At 48.4% G+C, this 23985-nt stretch overlaps 1 protein-coding gene across 1 annotated transcript in view; it reads right to left on the bottom strand.

Annotated features, from left to right (window-relative positions):
- Positions 1-2781, bottom strand: part of LOC119456782 (protein kinase C iota type-like) — a 42764-nt gene extending 39983 nt beyond the window's left edge. The window contains exon 1 of the mRNA XM_037718609.2: positions 2650-2781. The gene's annotated coding sequence lies outside the window, so the exon portion shown is untranslated. The remainder of the gene's footprint in view (positions 1-2649) is intronic.
- Positions 2782-23985: the final 21204 nt, after the last annotated feature.

The following is a 23985-nucleotide window of genomic DNA, read 5'->3' as shown; positions in this document are numbered from 1 at the left end:
GTGTGCGGCGTCCTGAGGACGCTACAGGACTCCTCGTCGCACAGAAAGGAACCCTGCAAATGCGTTGGCCGCTACCACACAGTCCCGTTTGTGAGCCACCAGGCCAGTCGTGAGAGCGGGGGAAAACTAAATAGAACACCAATACATCTTTTTGGCACATTGATTTTGGTAAAACTAGTGCCTGACTCAGGATTTTTCAGTGGATACGACCGCCATTATCCAGCTTCATTTATGCAACTACATCACGTATCTTAAAGCAAATAAAATAAATTTTATTAACGAAGCTTCGATAATTAGCAAATTAAACAGTGCGATTTCTCATGCAAGTCATGTCCAAGTAATCGATTTTAACAGACAGAATTACGCTGTCAGGGGCAGTTTCCAAGAAATATTTGCAAAGTAAGAAAAAATAAAGAGGTGGCATCGCCCGTGCTATAGCCTTTACAGGGACCATTGCCTTCACATGGCGTTGCCATCTGTGGACGGTGATTTTTTTTTGCAACGGGGTATCCAATCCACGGGGTATCCCGGGGTATCAACGGGGTATCCGATCCGAGGAGCTGCAACTCACCACTACGTCACAGGGGCCATTTCGAAATTACTGCATATATTAACGCGATAGCGTTAAGGGCCCCGTGTCGCAGAAAATCCGGCGTCGGCGTCGGTGTCGGTGTAGGCATGGATGTCTGCGTCCGTGGAGGAGAAAATCATTCCGAACCATCCCGACCGCGCAGGCCCTCCGCGTGGTGCAAGATGTTAGTGAACAAAAATTGAATTTCTCACAGTGAAATCCGCCAGAAAAATGGTAAAGTACGACTTAACCCCAACCTACAGACATGTTGGCGTCGGACTGTTATTTGAATGTACGAGAAAACAATTGTGTTACGAGGAAACTCGAACACAAACCCACTTTGCCAGCATTTCTACCCAAGGAGGTTGAGAAAAAAAAACTCCTTGTTTCTACCGTATTAACAGCGGCGCGCTCGGGTACTTGCGAAAATTTTATCCAGATGGCGCTCGCATCCTCGGCAGGTCAAATTGGGACTTGGCAATGCATTTTGGACACGCACGCGCGTCGGGGCAATAGCAAACAATTAATAAAATCATAAAAAAGGTCGTAGGGCCGTCACATTTTAATATAAGACGACTTATATTGCCCCTGAAAAAACCTCTTCCCAGCAATGCATTTCTGATTAAAAGTGAAGCCGACTTTCAGGGTATCGGTGTAAGCTTGGTCTTTGTAAGCTGCCTTTCCCACGTTCTGTGTTGCAGTGAAACCGACTCACAGAAAAATCCGATGTGAACGGGTCCCGATAACGCTATCGCATTCCACTCTTAAAGGCGACGCTTAAGCGTCCTCCAATTTTTTTAAGTTTATGAATGCTAATCGATTCATATTGGACGCACAGCAGGAGCCCGTGTAGGTCACCAGATATCTGTGGTGTCGACATAATCTTCGGTCTACTTCAGGCGTTATACCTCCTACCAAGAAGATGAACAAGGTCTTTCGTCTTTCATGCCACTATTTGGCCCAGTAAACTGACTGGCATAACAATCGAGAGCGACCGAGTTATGTCCTTTTTTGATAGGCATACAATTGGCTTGAGGTGGTACACGATCGTTGCAGTGGAGGGACGCTAACTCAGACGTGAGTTTGGGAGTTTTCAAGGTTAACACGACCAAAATGTTGAATCGCATGGTGCGCCTATAGTAATTATTGAAAATTCTAATGTTTTGCGTTCTAATATCGCAATATGATTACGTAGCACGCCAATAGTAGGCGACTCCGGAGCAATTTTAATCCCCTGCAGTTATTTAACGTACACCGAAATCAAGAGCACGAGCTTTTCTTGCAGCTCGCCCGCATCGAGATGCGGCCACCGCGGCCGCGCTCGAACCCGCGTCCTCTAGCTAAGCAGGGCAACGCCATAGCCACTACGCTAATACGGCGGGTGTAGTAGTTGAGGCGACATAAGCTTCCTATAAAATGCAAACAACTGTCTATAAAGGGCGCAAGCTGTCCAACTGGCCGCGTCCGTCTTTGATCGCATTGCGTCTTCGACCGAGCAGTAAGATGTGTCTTGGGCTGCAAACAGCAGAAATGGACTTCAATAGAGCTCAAGTTCGGGCTCGTTGGTTATTCATGATCGTCATGTAACAGCGCGTCGAGAAACAAGGGACGAACGTAGAAGAGACATGCACAGAGCTGTGCATGTCTCCTCTACGTTCGTCCCTTGCTTTTGACGTACTGTTATTTGACGAGAAGAAATGGCATGGCAGAAATGGCGCGAGAGCTCTCCCGCTGCCAGGGTGATGCGTGCCCCGTCATAACCGTAACCGCAGGGTCGAAATAGCTACAAAACTAACGCATCACATCAAACTATGTCGGCAATTCCTCGCATTTTCTGATTTCCGTTAATTCTGCCTCGCACGGTGCGAACCGAAATGCTAGACCCACCGGCTCAAGTGCAAATCTGACCGATAAGCGATGATGCGCGAAAGAACAGCCCGCAGCAAACTTCAAAGCGCATGCGAGCGCTGGGCCGGCCCCCGGCGTTCCTTTCCCGGGGACCCACTCGACCACAGCGGCGATTCCCGGGCGCGGGCGCGGATCTCGAGCGGATGCCACGTTTTCGTGGACGCGCTCACCTTCGCGTCGGAATCGGATTTAGGCCATAGGATCAGGCGGCGGGACCGAGGCCTCACGGCAGCTGCAGGGCTGGCTGCGGAGACTCGAGGTGGCAGTTGCTCCGATGGTGGTCACCCGCTCTTCGTGCGCGGGGCACGTGCAGCCCGCGATTGGACGTAAGACCGCTAGGTGGCCATATAGCTGCCTTCGTTGCCCGTCTTCTTCGTCGTCGTCAATATTTTATATTCCGCATGGGCCTGTTTGTTTGACCGATAACTTTCAGGGATACTTTCGCGTTTGTGCAGCGTTATGCAGAGCGCGGCGCCTCTTATGAGTGAAGAGCATCGTGACAAAGCCCATCACCATCACTGAAAGTGACATCTCAGTAAGCGAGCAATAAAGTGAGACCTAGGGGTTCTTTTTGGCGGCGTTCCTTAGCATGTTACTCCAGATGAATGCAATGACATACGGAATGACACAGACACGCAGAGTATTTGGCTTAGATAAGCGTCTCGAAGGAGCGCCTTCAAGGTACGGGACGCATAGGCGGCGCTAGTCAATGATTTACGCACGTCTCGCAGCTCGTACGTTCCGTATAGGTATATTAGGACAATCCTGCGGAATGTAAAATCACTGCAAGAGCAGATAAGTGAGCTATGCCCCCGGTACATTGCACGCAGGGCACAGTGGCAATTCTAACTGCTGAGTGTTTTCCTGGTTTTATTGCGATAGCAATTATATGAACCCTCCAGGCGCATTTCTGCCGTCGGCGTAGCCGTGAGGTTCCAGATAAAGTCCATGGGCGATAAAATCGTCGCCGCGCGCCGTATGCTCTATGTGCGAGTGAAAGCGTGCGAGGGTGAGCCGGCGATCGCGGCTCAATCTCGCGCACGCAAGGGCAGGAAGTGGGAAGGAAGCGCGCAACGCCCTGGAGTAAGGGTAGCGAGGAGGGGGGGTTACTACGCGTGCGCCCGCCGGGCTGCAATCTCCGGGGGGAGGGTAGATAGGGAGACGCCACGTAATACGCCGCGGGCTCCCGCCCGGGCGGCTGTATCTTGAAAGCCATCTGCGACGGAGGCAGTCCTTCTTCATACCTGCGCTGTGGTTTCGCGGCTCGCGTTGATGCGAGCGGTGGGACGAAGGTGCTGCCGCGCTTACTCACTGCAGCATTTTGACAGCGAATTTCGGCGGTCACCAAGTGACATTTTGCTTGTGCGCGCGACACCTTGCGAAAATATACCCAAGAGCTGAGCCATTATTTCTAAAGGAGGGTATCTAGACTTGATCTGAAAAGTTGCTGTTTGTCAAACCGGCAGCGCTCCCGCATAGTGCATTGACCACTTTGCTACAGTGAGAAGGAAGCCATAAGACTGAGGCACCCATAGGCCTTTGTAGGGCAGACAGTTCATGCCGTTGTAAGATGTACCCATATTCACAAAAACGTTCTTACGCTAGAATTTTCTGAAAGAGCACCTGCTGCAGCCAATCGTGGTGTCGGACATTAGCGAAAGTGGCCAACCAATGGCAAAGAGGACTTACAAACGAAAAGCTTTGTGAATTATGCCCCCTGTGATCAGCACTTGGCGACTTCAGGGATAGAAAGGCTGCACACGTCAAAGATCTCTGGAGTTGGTTGGCTGTTTTAGGATGCATGTGAAAGCCACAGGGAAATTCTGTAGCTCATCTTCACCGAAATAGCAGCCCCTTCTGGTGGAACCGACGCAGCTATAGCAGGTGAATCGGGTGTTAGAGAGCCGCTGTATTGTATAATTGAAGTGATCTTCACTGGGCAAGAACAATTCATGCCAAATTCCGTGCAATTTTGTATTTACGCTTCACGTCATCCTGGAATGAGTACCGTGACACAAGGGGATACAGGCAAGCGAACTCGCTTACAAGAAACGGATGCCGGGAAGCCATATTGTAAGGCCCGGCGCATATTGCCCCAAGGCTGGTCACGCACAGGATCATAAAGATTCCTTTTACAGCGAAGCTGTTTATGTCTAGGCCATGGCGTCCGCGCAAGAAAACTATCATTATCAACAATGGATCGAGTGCCATCGTCTTCTTCCACTGGCTCGTTGGCGCCCCTTGGCGCAACCGCGCGAACGCGCTCATGCCCCTACTCACGCGTTCGTCGTCGTCGTCGTCGTCTTCCACAGCAGGCTCTGTTGCCGCTAATCATTCCAGCTATCATCACTAGCAATGGCTCGAGCGTCGTCGTACTCTTCCACAGCTGGCTCGTTGGCGGCCCTCGGCACAACCGCGCGAACGCGCTCGTGCCACTGCTCGCGCGTTCGTCGTCGTCGTCTTCTTCCACAGCTGGCTCCGTTGCCGCTCAACATTCCAGCGTACAATTTCACTTCTCTTCTGTCGTCGTAATAGAGAGGCCGCGTTTACGGGGGTATGAGCCATTGCTTAAGGGGGTATGAGCCATTCATTGTCTTACGTGACGGACAGATTTATTAACAGAGGTGATACGGGAATGTATGCGCGTACCTGTCGTCACGATGACCACCAATCAGGGCAATAAATACAGGGTGTTTCATTTTAGCTGCACCAAATTTTTAAAAATTGCCTGTGGCATATAGCACAATTCTAATCCTCGATCTAAACTACTCGATGAGGCGGTCATTACTTCCACGAGAAATCCAAATGCCTAATTGAATACTTAGCATAATTACATTAATTAACTTAATTATTTATTTTATGGCACATATCTTAATCTACGAATTATAGCCGGTGAGTTCGCAAGGCGTATCCACTTGGAAGGAATTCTCAGGACTGAACCAGTTTCGAGATATTAATTTTCAATGTGTACGACGAAATGCAATGAATTATCTATTTTGAATTATCTAATTATTGGATTAGAATTGGGTTTTCTGCCACAGGCAATTTTAAAAATTTGGTGCAGCTAAAATGAAACACCCTGTATGTTCGTACCTTCACTGAAAATTCTGTGTCACCTCTGTGTCGCGCGCTAAACAGCTTCGCTAGTCAGTCAACCTTCACAGAGTGGAATGGCTCATGAATTTTGTTCTCCATTCTATTCCTTTCTTATCAACATCCACCCCTCAAAACCAGCCGATACCAGTGATAATGTAAGCGGAGCGGTGCTTGAACCACTGACGAAACGCGAGAACGAAAAAAAAAATTTTTTTGAATAAAATCATTGCATTACGCTGGCCCAGAAAACAGCGTCGATCCAGACTGCGAGACATGCATGTGACAGTCGACCCTCAGGTGCCTCCTCATACCTTCAACTACCACGACACTCGCTGCCATCCATTCCGCCAGGCATGCGAGGGTTGGGCAACCGTCGTCCACACCGCATTTCCTCTATTCTTCACTTCTGCCCTATCCTTTCCCCACTCGTGGGTGAGCTAGACCACTGCAACAGAATAATTCCGCCTCATGCTTGTGAAGGTCATTCAGAATATCCAGGAAATTTCCCAATCGCAACGCATCACATGAAAACTTGTTGTCAGCGAAGACGGGTCGGACAATAAGCCGATTGTAAAATAAAGTCGATGTCTCTTCCTCTCTCTCTCTCTCTCGCTCTTTACGCAGGTAATATCGGCACATGGTGCCCGGGATGCAGCTTGCGCGTATTTAATGCAAGGCTTCAGTTAGCCATCACCTCTATTGAAAGGTTTCTGCTAGTAATGAAGGCAGGGGGGGGGGGGGGAGAGAGAGAGAGAGAAAGCATCAAATGCTGCCAGGTAAGTGTGCTGCAACGACATTTACAAAACGTTACCTCTTGCGCTTGTCCAGAACGTGGTAGGCATCCCGACACCCTATGTCACCAATCACAAATTTTTGGGTATTTTATTGGCCATCGTATTTATAAGCAATTACAACCCCTTCAGGGCGCGAATTAAATCTGGGCAATGAAAAAAATTATCTTAACATCATTTTCGGCTCTCCATGCTTCAATAAAAGAGCCATTGAAAATGGAAACATAATTTTTTTTTTCATTGTTTTCCATGAAGGAAGAAAGTATCATACGGCTCATACAATCATTCGTAATCAGTCAGATCACATAGATAGCAGCCTTCCACAATTTGTTTGCAGCTGAAAAGACCAAAATTAACATCCTCATAAAAAAGGCATACAAACTAGCACTAGGGATTCCAATCAGTACGAGCACAGATCTCTTAGGACTCCACAACACACTGGACGAACTCATAGAAGCGCAACAAACATCCCAGGTGGAACGACTAACCAAAACCAAAACAGGACGGCATATACTACGCAAGCTAGGAATGAATTACCACAATCAATACCTGGAAAAGAGGACGATAACGAGAGAAATTCGCTACAAACTCCTAGTAGCAAATATACCGAAGAACATGCATTCAGTTTACAACAAGGGCAGACGCACGAGTAGAGCCATGATCCGAAGCTATGGCTCAGACGACAAAGCAGCCTTCGTAGACGCGGCTGAACACCCACACAGAAATTGCTACGTGGCAGTAGTCGTAGATCACACCCAAAAACCCCTTGCAAGCATGTCAATTAATACCAAACATTCCGAGACAGCAGAGGAGGTAGCCATTGCACTAGCATTGGTCTCCACAAATGCTCAATGCATAATTAGTGATTCTCAGGCGGCCATTAGAATCTATGCTAAGGGTAGGATCTCTCCTGAGGCGTGGCACATCATCATAGTCAACAAAGCGAAATTCTCCAACGCAGAGAATAACGGCAGGCAATTGCTCTGGTTCCCAGCGCATACGACTCCAGGCATTCACGCAATCAACCCCAACGAGGTAGCACGCCGCGAAGCTTGAGGTCTTACTCGCCGAGGTGAGCAAGGAGTGACTTCCATTGGTCAGGGGAACGCGAGGAGGAGATCTGGAGAGAAAAAAACAGATTAACAAGATTTAGCAATATTACAAAATTCTATCAAAATCAGAGGCGAATATTACCACCGCCTCACACTAAACTGAACAGAACTGAGTCCGTTGTTTGGAGGCGATTACAAACAGAAACCTATGTGACTCCCGTGCAGTTAAAGACTTTCTGCCCCGAGATATACGCCAGCGATATATGCAAGCTATGCAAGTCTGCTAGAGCCACCCTTCAACACATGTTGTGGGGATGTAAAATATATCAAGAAAAAATGGCAGTCTCCCCGGAAAATCTACGGGCGCGGTGGTCGGCCACGCTGCTCAGCTCAGAACTCCAAGACCAACTTTGGGCCGTCCAGCAAGCCATGGATGCCGTGCGGGAGCAACAGCTCCCAGTGGCCATCTAGGTGGCCTCAGGCCCGGGCCACCCAATCGCCGGATTTCAAATAAAGTTATGTCACTCACTCATGTGGACACCACGGAAAACAACATTTCTGCAACATGCAACATTTTTTGCAACATTTTTTCCGGGTTAAGGCACCCTGCTTTAACCCGGAAAAAATGTTGAACTGTTCGCTTAGCTAGGTAAGTGAGGGAAAACATTTTCCCTGAGATTCTTCCTTGATTTTCTAAACATTTGCAATCTAGTTTATGTGGTAAACATGAAAGCAATGTTTCTGAGCTGACAGGCACAAGAACACGTGACATTTTCGCCAGAGAATTGGGCTCTTCGCTGCGCATCCCTCACGGCGGCAGCGCTGTGCATTTGGTGTGCGCACGTGCCAGCGATCGTACCTGTCATACCTAATGGCAGCGGTTGGAAGTGACTGCGGTGCGGCCTTCTTGACAACGGGCTTAGAGCTGTCATTGCTTGGCCTACCGCGCTTTTTTGGAGCCTTTTTGTTGCAAGTGATCAGGCTGCTCGCAATGTCTGCTTGTAACGCCATCATGTACATGGTGTTTCTCTGTAAGAGCTTCTCAGCGCTTGCATTCCTGAGGTACTCTAACCTCCTGTTGCTCAGCGCAAAACACAGAAAAATGAGAAATCACCCTCACGGGCCACCGTATGCGCCAAGTCTTGCTCCGCGCATTCATCATCCGAGAGATCTGGGGAGGTATTCTGTAAGAGTCCACCTAGTAGACTTGTCCATTTCGTCAGCTGTTGAACTTCTGATTGGCTGGGCTGAGCTCGGCGTCCGCAAGGGGCAGGCGCCACAGTCAATCAGCACTTCAGCAGCAGACGAAATGGACAAGTCCACTAGGTGGACTCTTACAGAATACCTCCCCTGCATCGGATGCGTCACCATTTTGAATTTTCGCTAAAAGTTTGTCGACAGTCTATTCAGAGACCTTTCATCTTTCTACCACATGCTTAGAAATGCCTGAAAAAATAATTGGTTTTCATTATTTTAGCTAAGGCGCGTCTTTTGCTATACAAGGCAGCTCGCTCGGAAAGGCGGCTTCGAGGCGCCCTGTCCACAAACGTGGACACTAACTTTCGGTAGTTGCGTGCCGCACTCTTACACTTGGTACTCCAAGAAAAGATAGTATTTGACAATCACGAAACATTGCTTTTTACAAATAAATGGCTTTTGGGTTTTTTAATAACGTTAATACCACGAAAACCAATAAAAACGAAGAGCTACTTACGGCTCGCACCGTAGAAGCTTGAAGCAGCCATTTTCCCACGCTTTCTGATAATTATTTCGCATGTCTTCAGGGCGATGGCGCCACTTGTCAAATAGAAAAAGGAAAGGCGCCTTCACCCGCGCTTTTCAGATCGCATTTTTCAATCTGTTTTTGGAACTACGCGAATGCAAAGTTGGTGTCGACGTTTTTGGACACGGCGCCTGAAGGGAATATGGATATCTCATCGAGTGAGATATGTTCATGTTTGCCTGTGCGTGCATGGCACCGTGCTTGTTGATTTAGTTAGTAAACGAATGTTTGCGAGTTTATACGGCCGATAAAACTACTATCCTTACTTCGTATAGCTGTATACTATTTTGCAATCGCAATCGATGCTTCGCCTTTCGGGCGAAACTGCGACATTCTTTGTTTTTTTCAGCTTCGTTCAGTTACTGAACGGCAACTCAAAGTTCATCACATTAGGATTTAGGGTTTTTAACGTCTTCTTTGTAGCGAAAGGCTTCAGGACTTATCCGGGCTGGTCTCTGGAGTTCTACGCTGTTTCTTGTTGTTTCTGAGCAGGAAGTTGGCGAGATGCTTTGAAGAACGTAATGTTCGATTACATTTTAAGTCATAGAGTAATCACGCACAACATACATATAAAGTAATCAAAAATTAATTAGTTCATGATTGAAGAGAGCCGCTTCTTGCGTCATTTACAGCTGCCTTCTCTAGTCGCGGCGGCTCTGCCACGCGTTTTCTTCTTCTGGCGGCGCTGCCACACGATTGGTGCAATTTTAAAGCACATCTTTTTTGTCCTCATCCTTCGGCTTTTCCACTACTGCTGCGGCTGCTGCTGCTACTGCTGTCACTGTCTTGCATGCCGCGTCAGGAGGTGGTTCAGAGCGTGCATATGCATGGCAGGAGCGTGGCAGAGAGGAAAGGCAACCCGAGAAATTCGTTTGGACCTGTACTCCGCGTCGCATGGGCACAATGCCCTCTGGAGCTCCCTGGGCGTCGCCACAATACTCTCTGGACAGCTGTAATTATCCGTGAGGCCCCTCAAAAGCATTGCACAAACTGCAGCGCTTACCTTTCTAATAACGTGCAACAGTTCTGAGGGGATGTAGATAGAAGGGTAGAGAGGAGGTAGGCAGAGGTGGTAGAGCCGTGCTCCTTCAAGGGCTGCAGAAGCGCCAACCTTTCCTTTTCTCATAACGAACAACTTAGTAGTACGCAGACACGAAACGAGTGAATGGCATCCTTGCCACTCTTCGCTTGCAGTTCCTATACATGAGGGCAGTGCGGGAGAGTGAAAAGGCGACGTGAGAAGGCGAGGAAACGCTACTACTACACACGACAGCAGTTGGGGACAAACTGGACAAATTTAAGCTCAAGGTACGACGTGGTACCTTTCTGCTATTTCTGAAATATAAACACCATGCAAGTTCGTCAAGCGGACAACGCAAAGCCGTATTATAGCATTGTAGCGCCTAGGCGACACTACGGAAGCGGTCGCACGTCAAATCAAAACTTCTGTGCCCGCCGCGCTAGCTTTGCGGCTATGGCATTGCTCGAAGTAAGGGGTTCAATCCAGACCGCAGCAGCCACATTTCGACGGGGGCGAAATACAAGAACCCCGTGCACTTAGATTTAGGTCACGTTAAACAACCCCAGAGGGCCAAAATTAATTCGGAGTCCGCCACTATGACGCGCCTCATAATCCGATTGTAGTTTTGGTTTAACACTTTGCCACGATTCGATGTGCCGTGTGAGGCAATCATATACAGTGCTAACCTTCTCGGAGGTTATGAACAATGGCGCACGACAACGCCTCAAGCAAACACGTCTCCCTGTGGGTTCTGTGTACTACGCAGACAAACAGCAGTGTTGCGCGCAAGGTATTGTTTAACGTCAACTCACCACTCTCGTATTGCACTAAACGCTAAAGAAATTAAATATTCGCCGTCAACATTACCGCTAATTATCATCAATCAAAGCAAGCAGCACAGAAAGTTTCGCTTACGTCGATTCCCACAGTGTGTGGTATCCGCATATTTTTTTTTTCTCTTGATATCATGCCATGGTCGGCACTTACTCCTTTCCAATGATGCGCGCACGTAGCCCTTACCTCTTTGGGAGAGCGTCATTATGTGACCGATGTCAGTCAAAAGTTCGTTGCGCTGACCATCCAAGCCCAAAAGCGTAGTACGCGGCGTCCGACGTGCGGCGGGGTGTTCATTCTTGGAGCGCGTCATTAAATACGCCCACTTCTAGTTCCATCCGCACCCCTTCTTTCCTCAGGAGTCGCCGGTCTCATTCTTCCACGCACACGAAAGGCACTGCAAGGCGGCAAGAACCGTTTCGAACGAAGTCCGCAACACGAGCGGCCGAAACGTCTGCACCAGCTCTACACACGAAGATTTCGCGCAGAGATCAAGAACATCACGGGGTAAACAAAAAATCACAGTGACTTCGCCCCTACAAGTAACACCGAAAGGTAGTTGCTTTTGTAATTTCCAACAGCTCGGGGCTATGTCCTCTCATCATCATCAACATCTTCCAATTTACCACCTTCTGCTTCCACGCCGATTGTCCCTATTCAGCGATTTATTGGTGATTTCTCTTGTTTAACGTTGCTATAAAGCGCTGTGCTACGTAACAGAGCATTGTCCGTTTGCTTCCCATGATGCGTAGTGCGGTTTAAGGGCCTCTGTTTATGCATTTTCGTTCGATCACCTGATATAATGCTCCAAGTTTCAGACTGTAATTCTTCGTGTATGTCTATCAGCCTTTTATTATTATTGATGCGAAAGCATCAAATGGTCCATTGAGCAAGAAAGCCGGCGGCGTCCGTAGCAGCGAAACGGCACATAAATTCCCACTGGCTGCAACGCCACGTCATGAGGCCGCCTCGAAGGAGCAGAGCGGGCGAATCGGAATTGCTGCCGCAGTAGCGCGCCAGGTGTTGCGTGAGGGGAGAGGGCATCGCCGCGACGCCACGTCCCCAGCGCGCCTCGACGGAGCAGATACGGTGACGTGACGCCGTATGCGGCGTTGGCACCGCAGGCTGCTGCTGCTTCCTGGCTCGGGCAGCACGAACCGCTATGGTGCATTACTCGCAGCGCAAAACTCGAAGGACCGCTCAGCAGCGTTCAATTGGACATTAATGCTTTCGCATTCACAACTCATAAGTGCTTTGGTGTACTTAATGTTTTAATGAGAGAATTACTTAGCTCACTGTGCGACCCCGCCGTCATCAAAAAGCCTTGGCAGAAACGCCGTGGCACAAAAACCACGGCAGTAAAACGGTACACAAATTACGTTGACAACTTTGCCGCTGACGTCGCCCTATACGCCAAGCCAGGACTTCAACTACGACCCGTCCAGCTCGGAGACTGCTTCAGTGCAGGCGGGGAGATATGCGCTATGCAGTTCGTCGAAACGGGATTTGTGGTTGTGTGCGTACACGTGGCCCCAAATCTATTTCAAACTTACGTGGCAGCGTTCGTGTACAGGAACGTACCTTCTGCTCTACGATGCGGCACGTCCATGCTAATCGTAGGAGGCTTCAATCAGGACGCACGTTCAACACAGACGCACTAAACTCAGCAACATTTCGCGCAACACAAAACTCGGCGACATAACTCAGCGACACACTCAGCGATATACTCAGCGACAAGTAATGCTCTCGCATTTACACATCATAAGAATTGCTTAGGTGCCCCCATAGCTTTTTTTTTTTTTATTCCAAGGGGTACCCTGTTGCGTAGTACGCAGAGGATGAACAGGTTTATTTCATGCATGAAATTCAGTGAGGACCGGTGAAACGGCCAGTGTACCTAGCCTTGTTAGTCAGGAGGGCCGGGCCTAGGTGAAAAACGGTGGCTCGGAGTAGGCGCAGGTCCGTTTGCTGCAGTCTCGGGCATGACCATAGCAAGTGTGTCACGTTCATTTCATTGACAGCAATGTAACAGCACAGCCATGATGACCCATATACGACGACAGAGAGAAAGAGATGAACACTTTATTTAAAACCAATAATGGAGCTGGTGGAGACTCGCTGGTGCAGTCCTTGAACGCAGCGTTGACGAACTCCACTAGGTACTCTTGGGCCGGTAAGGAGGTGGCTTGTGTCAGCCACGTAGCCGATGGGGTGGAGGTGTGGTGGTACAGGGAAGGAGAGAGGGAAGAAACTGGTGAGAGACAGTGCCACAGAAGGTGTCGGAGTTAGGGTAACCTCCACAACAAGGGCAGACAGGTGGGGGTTCAGTCGCGGAAGCACGGAGAAGGTGTATGCGGGTGGGAGGGAGCAAAGAGAGAACGTCATGCGCACGCGGGAGTGCCGGGTGGGGAGGGGGAAGAACGCGCCTGAGGAGACGATAGGTAACTAGGCTGTACGGTGTGTAGCGTGAAGTGTGCGGAGTTGGTTCGGGGATATCTGGAGCCTGGCGTAAAGCTTCATGGGCGAGCTTATTAGCCCATTCATTCCCCGGCAATCCCACATGACCGGGGATACACAGAACCTCCACCGGCGTGCGTAAAGAATGTGCTATGAGAGAGGCAAGTGGGGCGGGAAGCGTTCCCTGCAGAAGTTTCCAACTTCCGATTTGTCCGATCCGATTGTCAGGTCCGCATTGTCCGGTCCGATTTACATCGAGTCAGTAAATACGATCCGAGGTTGTAAAGAATTCGGAGGTAGGTGACGGAAAGCTGCAGCCAGGGCATGCAGCTCTGCTATCGTAGGATCAGTAATAGGAAGCAATTTGCAGTGAACTACAGCTAGGGACTGTGCCAGCCGAACCACGGGGGATGTGCTGGCTTCGATGAAGAAACGTGGGTCAGAGGGATGAGTGCGGGGGTAGCGCTGGTAATGTAAAGCGCGGACTGCAGGGCGCAAAACGACCCGTTGGTGGTGTATGCGTCGCCGAAGAGAGGCGACTTTTCGAAGGCTTTGTGCAGCAGCAGGGAGTACTGAAAGTGGGGCAGTAGAAACCATAGGGGCGTAGTATCCTAAGCGCCCAAGGATAGTGCGTCCTTGTAGAACTCCTGATTGCGTCTCTGAATAGAGATAATCTCGTTGGCCGTGTTGTGGACGTCTATTTGGAGCAGAAGGGAGGTGCTATTACTCACAAGGAGACCCAAGGCTAGCGTCGTGGCCTTATCTAAGAGGTCATCTAATTTGCTTATTTCGATGGAGCGCAAGTTAGTATAGGGGAGCTGACAGCGGAGGCGAGAAAATAAAAGGGCATGTCGGAGACGAAGCCTCGGAAGCTCGAGTATACGCGATGCATCATGTGCAGCAATTGCTCCCCTTGACGAAGAACATGTTGCACCGCTGCAGCGGGACCTCCGTCGCACTGAATGTGTAGACCGAGAACTTTTAGGCAGCGTGGCTGAGGAACACCAGCAGAAGCCACTTGTATAGACAGAGGAAACCACCGAGGATGGTGCACAATGAGAAGTTCGGTTTTCTCTGGTGAACAGGGTTGGGCCAATAGTGCTAGCAGCGGACTAGGTGACATCGAGTGTTTTGTAAGGTGTCCTGAGTTTGACCAGGGGAGCCAGAAGCCATCCACATAGTAATATTGTCGACATATATATTGTAATGGATATCCGGCAGAGAAGAAAGAGCCCGATTGATTTTGCATATTGCTAAATTAAAAAGAGGAGCAGAAAGAACAGAGCCCTGTGGAATACCTCGCTGCGGATGTGGAAGTGTGATGGAGCGGAGTGTGCTATGCGAATGGAGTAGGTGCGTGCCCGAAGCATAACATAATTGTAAACGCGGGCACCGCACTGAGTGCGGACCAGTTCTCGGAGCATAGCGTCATGAGCCACGTTATCAAATGCTTTCCTCAGGTCTATAGCGAGAATAGCACGAAGGTGGGCAGAGATATGGTTTATAAGCACGTCAGTATAGATCTGAAGAAGAGCGTCCTGCGTCGAGATATGTGTGCGGTAACCTATGAGAGTGTATGGTAAGTACCTCATTTTGTCCAAGAACGCTGTGAGACGAGCAAGCATGATGCGCTAAATTAGTTTTCCAGCGAAAGAAGTGAGAGAGATGAGTCTCAAGGATGTAAGCGAAAATGTTTTGCCAGGTTTAGGAATGAATATGATTTCAGCATGCTTCCATTCCTGGGGCATGTATCACTCAGCCCAGGCATGATTGATCTGCTCTAGGAGAAAGAAGTAGTCGGCCTCAGTTAGGTTTGGGGAGCTGCTTGTTGGTAATGCCATCCGAGCCCGGGCTAGTGTTCGCACGGAGTTCGGCGACAGCTCGACGACGCTCTGAAAATGTGATTGGGGCCGACGCATGTTATTCAGGATTGTCCGGTCCGTCATAGACTGCGTACTCAGGGGGATCGAGTGGTGCGAGATAAGTCGAACGGAGATCTGTATACAGAGCGTCTAATATCGGGCAGTTGTCGATCAGTTTTTTGTAAAGGATGGACGCTAGCTGTTCGAGTGGACTGAGGGTAGAGGAGAGCCCTATACACGACGAGGTATTGCTGTGGTCAGATGGCGGTCACAATCGGCGTAAGCACAGCTCTGACGCGATGTCTCCGAAGCGTCACCTCCACTCGGAGAGTGAGCCACCAGGGAGGTCCAAACCACACCAGGGTATAAGCACTTGTGTGCTGCGTGAGATACTACTTTAACGTAGTAGTTGTGCACAAGCATCTTCGGGAAACTGCGATACTGGGTCTGGTATAGCGGGCGGGTGACTGACCGAATCTGCCTCTATAGGTGCATTTCTCACCAGGTAGTGCATAACACCTGATCACGACGTGGAGCCCGTCTCGCACATCCACGCACACATCATTCATCTATGCGATGGATGTCGCGAATTGGTGTAGACTGTGCCGGACGACAAGCTTCTGATCAGTGTGTCGAACCACACCTGAATCGAAAACAGTACTCGGACCGTAACTGAACCCGAACCCGAACCTATATTCTTGGAATGGGCCTGAACCCGAACTGAACCTGAAGCGAAAAAAAAAATAAATGGTTACCGGTTGGCCACGAAATGGTTCAAGCATATTGGGCGACAACGGATGCTGACTAGACTCGTGATTCTTCGGGATAACTACTTATTTACTCGGCGCAACTCACTAGAGATTTTGTTAGAAGAAACGTACACTCGCCAAAAGCAGTAGAAAGGTTTAAAAATACTGATGTTTCGGTACCGGTACGGGTCTCTTGTTCACAATGGAGCGAAAGTACAGGATGCCGTCCTTTAAGTTGTGACGTCATCGCGCATGCTTCTTGCATAAACGATTAAAAGATTTTTAAATATTTTTTCTGCTTTTAGTGAGTGCACATTTTTTCGCTGAAAGTGTTTATTTCTCGCCAGACGATGCTTCGTCGAACCCTTGACGACGCTCTGAAAGGGTGATTGTGGCCGACGCATGTTATTCAGAATTGTCCGGTCTGTCATAGACTGCGTACTCAGGGGGGAGGGGTATATCTACGGCCGCCTCGTCAGAGACGCTTGCACTTCTAAACTCGTCTATGCCAAGTGTGTACCGCGGCCTCAGGGGCTCTGCGGAAGCGGTGTGTCTGCTGAAGCTCCCAATGTGGCCGTTAGGTCCGCACGTTACTACAACTAGATAAACAGTAAAACACCCACACCCTGATTCACGGAGATCAGAAAATATGAGGTCCTCGAGGACGGAAAATAAGAATATCAGCGACTTCAGCTGCATGGCTTAATTATTCTATCTATGAGAGTGGGGTCGCTAATGAATGCCTTCACTTTCTCAGGACGCGGTAGCCGCGACTGTAAACAACACGCGAAATCTGATTTTGTTACAAGTAATAATTCAACACACGTTTGGGGCATCTGAGCAGAGCACAACGCTCGTCGAGTTGCAAAATCTTTCTCCTCGTGGCACAACGTGCATGGTTTACATAGTAGTGCACCAAGTTGGACTAGTTGGTTGAAGTTCATATTGGAAAGATTTTAACTGCGCTAGAAACAGGGACAAGGGAGGACGAAAAAGACACCACGTGCGCACGTGGTGTCTTTCTCGTCCTCCTTTGTCCCTCTTTCTAGCGCAGTTAAAATCTTTCCAATATGGCTTACATATTTTGGTTCGCCCTTATAGCGCGCAAGACTCCGCAACACGTGTAGAAGCTTAAGAAAGATCCCCACGTGGAGCTCAGAACAAGCCATCTTTGTTCATCCTTCAGAAGTATCTATATCGTCACCTGCTTATAAAAATACAGCAAACTCACCTAATTGTGAATTGCTGGCTTATTTCTTTTGTTGCACAGTGGAAGTGTCGAGTTGTGACCTATGTATTACGATATGAATTCGCGCTGTCTTCGACACTTCACAGATCATATGCCACAGTGCGCTCACGTCCAATTCTGTACTAAATAACTGAATAAAAACATAAATAACGCGCGCTGCTGTTAAGGTAATCAGGTGTGGAAGCTACGCGAATCCCATACATATACATCGATTCTCACTAACTGCCTCCCTCTTTATTTTGTGCACAAAAATTTTCCCGTGTCTGTGCAATCCATGCGTAAACTGCACGTTATAACGACAACATTCCAGCAGAACCCATCTCACGATGACTGTCGATATTAACGCTATAAGCATTCAAACAATGTAACGACACCCAGCATTGCTGAAGAAACATTTATTATCTGCAATGGTCATTCTGAGATTTCCATTGCTTCGGCTATATATGCGGCTATATTATTAGGTCTCTGCCTCACAAGCCCTTGGAAGGCTTCGGCAAACCTCACAAAAATACATGTACCAAAGAACTCGCAATAAAGGCTATTATTATTATTATTATTATTATTATTATTATTATTATTATTATTATTATTATTATTATTATTATTATTATTATTATTATTATTATTATTATTATTATTATTATTATTATTATTATTGGCGACATCTACTTGGGATAGCCCGTATAGCGATAGGTATGACAGTAACAAGAACTTTTATTGGTCCTGAGAAACTGGCCAGGCGGAGCCGAAGGCTCCCTCAGGTCAAGTCGGTGGCTCCGCCCACGATGGCACCGGGAGGCGAAATCCCGTTGCGATGTCGTGGGCCCTCTGGACTGCCTGGAGTTGGATGTGATGGTGGTCGCTTCTTAGGAACTCCTCCCACTGTTCCTTTGTGGCAAGCATAGAGTTTTCTATGGCTGGGCAAAGCCAGAGCATGTGATCGAAAGAGCATGAGTCGGCTCCGCATTTGGGGCATGACTGCCGGAAGTGCGGGTCTATCCTGCTAAGGGACCGCGGAGTGGGGTACGTGCGGGTTTGTAACATTCTGAGCGTGCTAGCTTGTGGTTTATTTAGTTTTGGGTGAGGAGGAGAGAACCACCTTCTTTCCAAGCGGTAGTGTGAGACGATCTCGTGAAAGGTGCAAAATGGGTGTTTCTGGATGCTAGCCTCGTTACGAGGAGGGCCGTTGACGGCTGCGTGGGTCGTGAAATCGCGCGCCAGCCGGTGAGCCCTTTCGTTTGGGTTGCAGCCGTGCGGTTGGATTGAGTCTCCCAGGTGGGCCGGGAACCATGAAATGTGGAAATATGCTTCCGTGCCAATTTGACTGAAATTAGTGAGCTTGTTGATACGCGCGCCGCCGAAAAGGACCTAACGGCTGTACGGGAGTCCGAGAAGACGAAGAGGGGAGAATGTGGGCTGTGTATGGCCAGGGCGATAGCCGCCTCCTCCGCCTCGTGAGCAGAATTGGTGCGCACAGAGGCCGCATTCACCAGATTGCCTTTCGCATCCACTACCGATAGGGCGAACGCGTCTTCACTATCGTATCTAGCGGCGTCTACGAATAGAGCGTGTAGTCCCTGTCGAGTGATCTGTTTGAGGATTGCCTGAGCTCTCGCACGTCTTCTACCCTGATTGTGTACTGGGTGATGGTCAGCGTGTATTGAGTTCTATGGCGATAGGTGCACGGTATGTTATATAGCGATACCTCTAGTTTAATGTTATTGTATTCAAGAGCAACAAATAAAAAGTTGTGTGTTTTGGTTGGACACAAGTGATGGTGTCGGCTAATAGAGAGCAGCATTATATTATAATCTTATAACTTCGGGATGAACGTGAGCTAGGATAAGACATGTGAATGTCAATGAATGGTCATCGAAGGACAGCATCATCATCAGCCTATATTTATGTCCACTGCAGGACGAAGGCCTCTCCCTGCGACCTTCAATTACCCCTGTCTTTCGCTCAGCATCGCAGCCAATTTAATCAAGCAATAGAATCTGCGTTTTTTTTTCCCAAGTTCTGCTCTTGTGCGTTTTTGCCCGAGTATGTGCCTCATAGTCGTTCGCTGGCTTCTCATGTCATGTCTTCTTTGACGGAACACTAACGGAACAAGAATGTAGGAGACAACTTCCGACTACGTATTGCAGATGTGTAACATGAGCCACAAGTATGAACTTTTATCACTGAAAGCATAGTAATAATAAACGTGCAGAGATGCTATGACTTCATCAAAAAATACCGCACGATGACTCGACATAGAAACAATTTTTGCTTGATTGTCCTAAAGCAAGTAAAAAATGTACCTCCATTGTGAGGTTTCTCTGGTGGGAAGCTCCAGCGAACAGGTTCGTATGCAGTGTAGTAGTGCAATTCCGGCATGTGCACGGTATGTGTTAGCGATACCTTTAGTGTATTGTTATTGCATTTAGGAGCAACAAACAAAAAGTTGTTGTGTCAGTAGTGCGCGTCACGTCTCTCAGCAATGGCCGCCACACCGTGTCTTGTGAGGTTTTAGATTATCATCCAGTTAAGAAATTAGCAAAGAAGTCAAGTGCTGGTCAGCATTTTGTGAAAAAGTGCTTTTTAGCTGTTTTGCAAGAGCACCTGGAAAGTCAATTCTGGTTTGGTATTCAAGACAGGAGAAGACATTACTTTCAACATTTTCTGTTTCTGCTAACCCCAATGAGAGTAGCACAAATTTTCACTTGTCGGTACTTGCATGAGAGACTTTACGATAGCAAAGCTGAGAAGTGAGCCTAAACAAAGTTCTGACCGGCTACTAAGCATTCGGGAAAGAAAACCAAAAAAGATAACAGTGTTGACGATGAAGACTGAAATGGCAGGGAATGAACTTGAACAGAGAAGACTCTTCAAAGTTTCAGATTCAGACCACTCTCTCGCTGGAATTTGAGGTCCTTGCAAGCATTCTCTTCTAACGCATACGCCAAATCATCGCTGACTCAATATGGCCGGCTGTTTCGTTCCTTGTCAAGAACGTGATTGATTTCCGACTAATTTTGGGTGGATTCATGTCCTTTTTGTGGAGAGAGGAATATATACCAAATGTCCTTCGCTCTAGAACTGCGCAAACTAGACTTTATACACACAGCAACTCCAGCGAAACGTCTGCGCTGCCACGAGGCTCCCGTCATACCAGAGGCGAGGTCATGGGAACGCCGTGGACGGTATTGGAGGAACAGATGATGAAGCAGGCAAGGAATGTGCCTTCGTGACTTCACGCATACACGCTCGGACAGCCGCAGCTTGAGCCAAGCGGCTCTTCGTTGAGTAGCCGAGCGAGAACATGCGTTAGCCGCGCCACCTAATATCAAGAACGAATTTCTTGCAAGGTTCATTCGCAACAGCCTAAATCAGGTGTTAAAAATTCCTTATTGCTTGTATTTTCAGCGGGACGTTGCGAAAGGCGAATAATAAAATGGCGCCAAACAAAAACGAAGATAGAACAGATGACAAGCGCGAGCCTTTGCAACGGTAAAAATAATGCACTAGTTCCGCGTTTATTTCTCCTCTGTCTGCGTTCGTCGCGGTTTAATTCAGTTTAGCGCCGTTTTAATAATAAAGTGATCAGCCTACATTCCCATTTTGCTTCACTCAATTCTTTTTTAAAAATGTGCATTTACGTATAACTTACCGCGTTAGTGTTCCATTGAAATTTTTCTTAATCATATTACCTTAATTGTATCAACATCGCTTTGTTTTTTCGTTTTCGTGGGCTATATTCTAAACCTTCTTTATATTTATATTCTTATTATTATTTTATTATAATTATTATTTTATATTATATTTAATTTATATTCTAGAACTAAAAGTGTTTCGAGAAGACAATGTTGTCGCCTCAAAACAAGGCTACATAGGAGATAATAACCACACGCAGAAAGAAAGGAGAAAAGAAAGCAAGAAAGAGAAAGAAAAAGAAGACGCTGCGTGACAAATTAACAGTAAGGTGTCTTTTGGTATAATGAGCAAATAAAAAAATTGTGCACAGCGATCGGCACCCCTAGCAGCGCAGTCTTGTGGACGCGTGGATAAACTGGGTGGAGAGAGCAAACAATTCCATCTCGATGTTGATATTGAGTCGTTTGTAACATGGCACGTACCAACGAGAGGTATTGGTCACACCAGCGAGAAATTAAATGAATAACTATAAACAACATATTTTTGAAAAAGCAAGAAAATAAGCTTATTATACGAGAATACACCCAGCGAACCTTTAAAAGATAGTAATTCCACGGCCCCCTTTTTCGTTCTCTAGTCGACCGTGCGCTCACGTTCGTAGGCACAATATTGCCTATTGGTTTATGTTGGCCGACGGCATATTACCAAGTCCAATAGTACCAAGTCCTATAGTCCTATAGAATAGTACCAAGTCCTATATTGAACAATGTAGATAATAAAATGCGACCTTGCCGTATGCTTCTTTTTTTTTCCAACATCAAAGCAGAGGTAAGCGCAACATCCTTTTTTGAAGGTATTGAGATGAAATAATGAATAACCCATTTATTTTGTCAGCAGTGCTCATCCGTCTAAGTCGACCGGTGCATCAAAAAAAAAAGAAAGAAATTAAACCGCAGGCTGTTTATCCGCTAGAGGGAGAGGCAGAAGAAGAGTCCTTCTCGCGCCTCGCGGCGAGTGCTCGGGGATGCCCGCGCAGGTCACGTAGTATCGCAGACAGCTGCCTCAATGGCCACGTTTGTCGCCTCGGCACTATTCTTTCTGCTGCTCAATGCCGGCAGCCTGATGGGCCGCGGTCCGGGACCTCCAGAACCGCACTCGGACCAGCTGCCGTACACCATGGACGTAAATCCTGTTCATCCTTACCAGGCACCCGTCTACTACATGCGCAACCTCCTCGGCAACCTGGAGTCCAAACCTCGAGACATCAACTTCTTCCTAGAGCTGGCGAGGGAGCCCAACGGCTTCTTGGACATCTTGGACAACTACCAGCACGGCATCAGCATGGTAATGCAGTTCGGGAACGCTATACTCGCTCTCGTCGCCATTGGCGGCATGGTCGTGGTGGCAGCCCGCTGGGGAGGCTACTGCGGCGGAGACAACTTCCACGAGATTACCCCATTCTCCAAGACCACCTACACGGTCACTATGTCAGCGACGCTGTTCCTTGGCGCCGTAGATTTTCTTCTGGCATTCATGCTGTACCAGAGCAGTAGCGACCTTAGTGCCTCTATCGACGCCCTGCCCGCTGTGAAGGACATGGCTGCAAGGGATCTTGCCGCCTTTGTGACCAACACTATCAACCAGAAGATGGACGTAGCAGAGCGCAAAAAACGGCGTCGTCTTGAAGAGCTCGAAGACGACTTCCAGAAAGCGTTCAGCCGCTTCCTCAAGGTTCGTGTGCACAGTGACCTCATGCTTCGCAATACCGTCAACATCAGCGACTGCGCCGACAGTGCGCGGGAAATTGGCATGCTTTTCGTGAAGGATGGAGCTCACACTCAAGGACGCCGCCTGCTACAAACAAGCAAAAGTCTCGCTCGAGTTCGCGACTACCAAGAACGACTCTGTAACCTCGTGGCTACTAGAGTGGAGAAGGCTACCGCTCACGACCGAAGAAAAACTGTAAAGAAGCTCAAAAAGGAACTCCATGAAAGTACGCAAGCCAGCGCGCAAGCGGAGCTGAAAGAAACGCTCAACGGCTTGGATAGAGCTTTCAATAGACTTACATCCTACGGCTCGAAAACTGGCTGGTGGGACCGATTTCGGTCAACCGCGATGTTTGGGATTGTACCTGTATTTTTCATTTTAATCCTTTTTGTGCTCGTGCCATTCGCTATTGCAGCCATGACGCAGCACAACTTTGAGGAAGAACCTGAGGAACGGAACATCCGGTCGCACGTGTCAGGCGTGGCGCTCATTTATTGTGCGTTCTTCCTTTACGTATTTGTGGTGCTTGCATTGTACACTGCCTTGCAACTTTTCCCGTACGGTGCAGTGGGAGAGTGCTACCTCTGCGGCGCGTACAGACAGGGATCGTTCCAAGTACTCAACATGCTAGCAGTGCGCCTTTGGCCTCTCAATGAGCGGGCTTCGATGTTCCGTGGCATACACCCCAGCGAAATATTAAGTAAATGCAGCCACGGGGATGCAACACTAGCGGACTTGAGCGTACCCGCTGAAGTGCGCCAAGACATTGATGCGGCACACAGGACCACGCGAGCTCCCATGCTGGACTCTGAGCCATTCAAGCTGGCCCAGCGAATGCCGGCATTCGTTGTCCACGACCGGCACGTTGCTATGTTGCCCACTGAGGACATCAACGTGACCAAGTTCATCACATCACTGCGCTCAAGCCTCTCCAAGGAACGTACCCTGAGCAAGAAGACACGCCGAAAAGCTTCACTTTTTCTCATGAAATGGAACAGGCTGGACCTGGAGGACGCCACTGAGCGCCTGGCTGCCACAAGTTACCGGCGCATGCTGCTCACCATGTTACCCAAGTACTACGAGGAGTATTTTTACGGACCGACCATTGATCGACACATAGGAAATTGCGGCCCCGTGTACAACGTTGTGGATAAGACTATGAGTGCCACCTGCGACGGTTTCGTTGACTCGCTGTTAGCATTTGTTTTC

The sequence above is a fragment of the Dermacentor silvarum genome, chromosome 1 (assembly GCF_013339745.2).
Source record: "Dermacentor silvarum isolate Dsil-2018 chromosome 1, BIME_Dsil_1.4, whole genome shotgun sequence".
Taxonomy (NCBI): domain Eukaryota; kingdom Metazoa; phylum Arthropoda; class Arachnida; order Ixodida; family Ixodidae; genus Dermacentor; species Dermacentor silvarum.
Note: the sequence above shows the minus strand (reverse complement) of the source record. Positions and strands in the feature narration are given on the sequence as shown.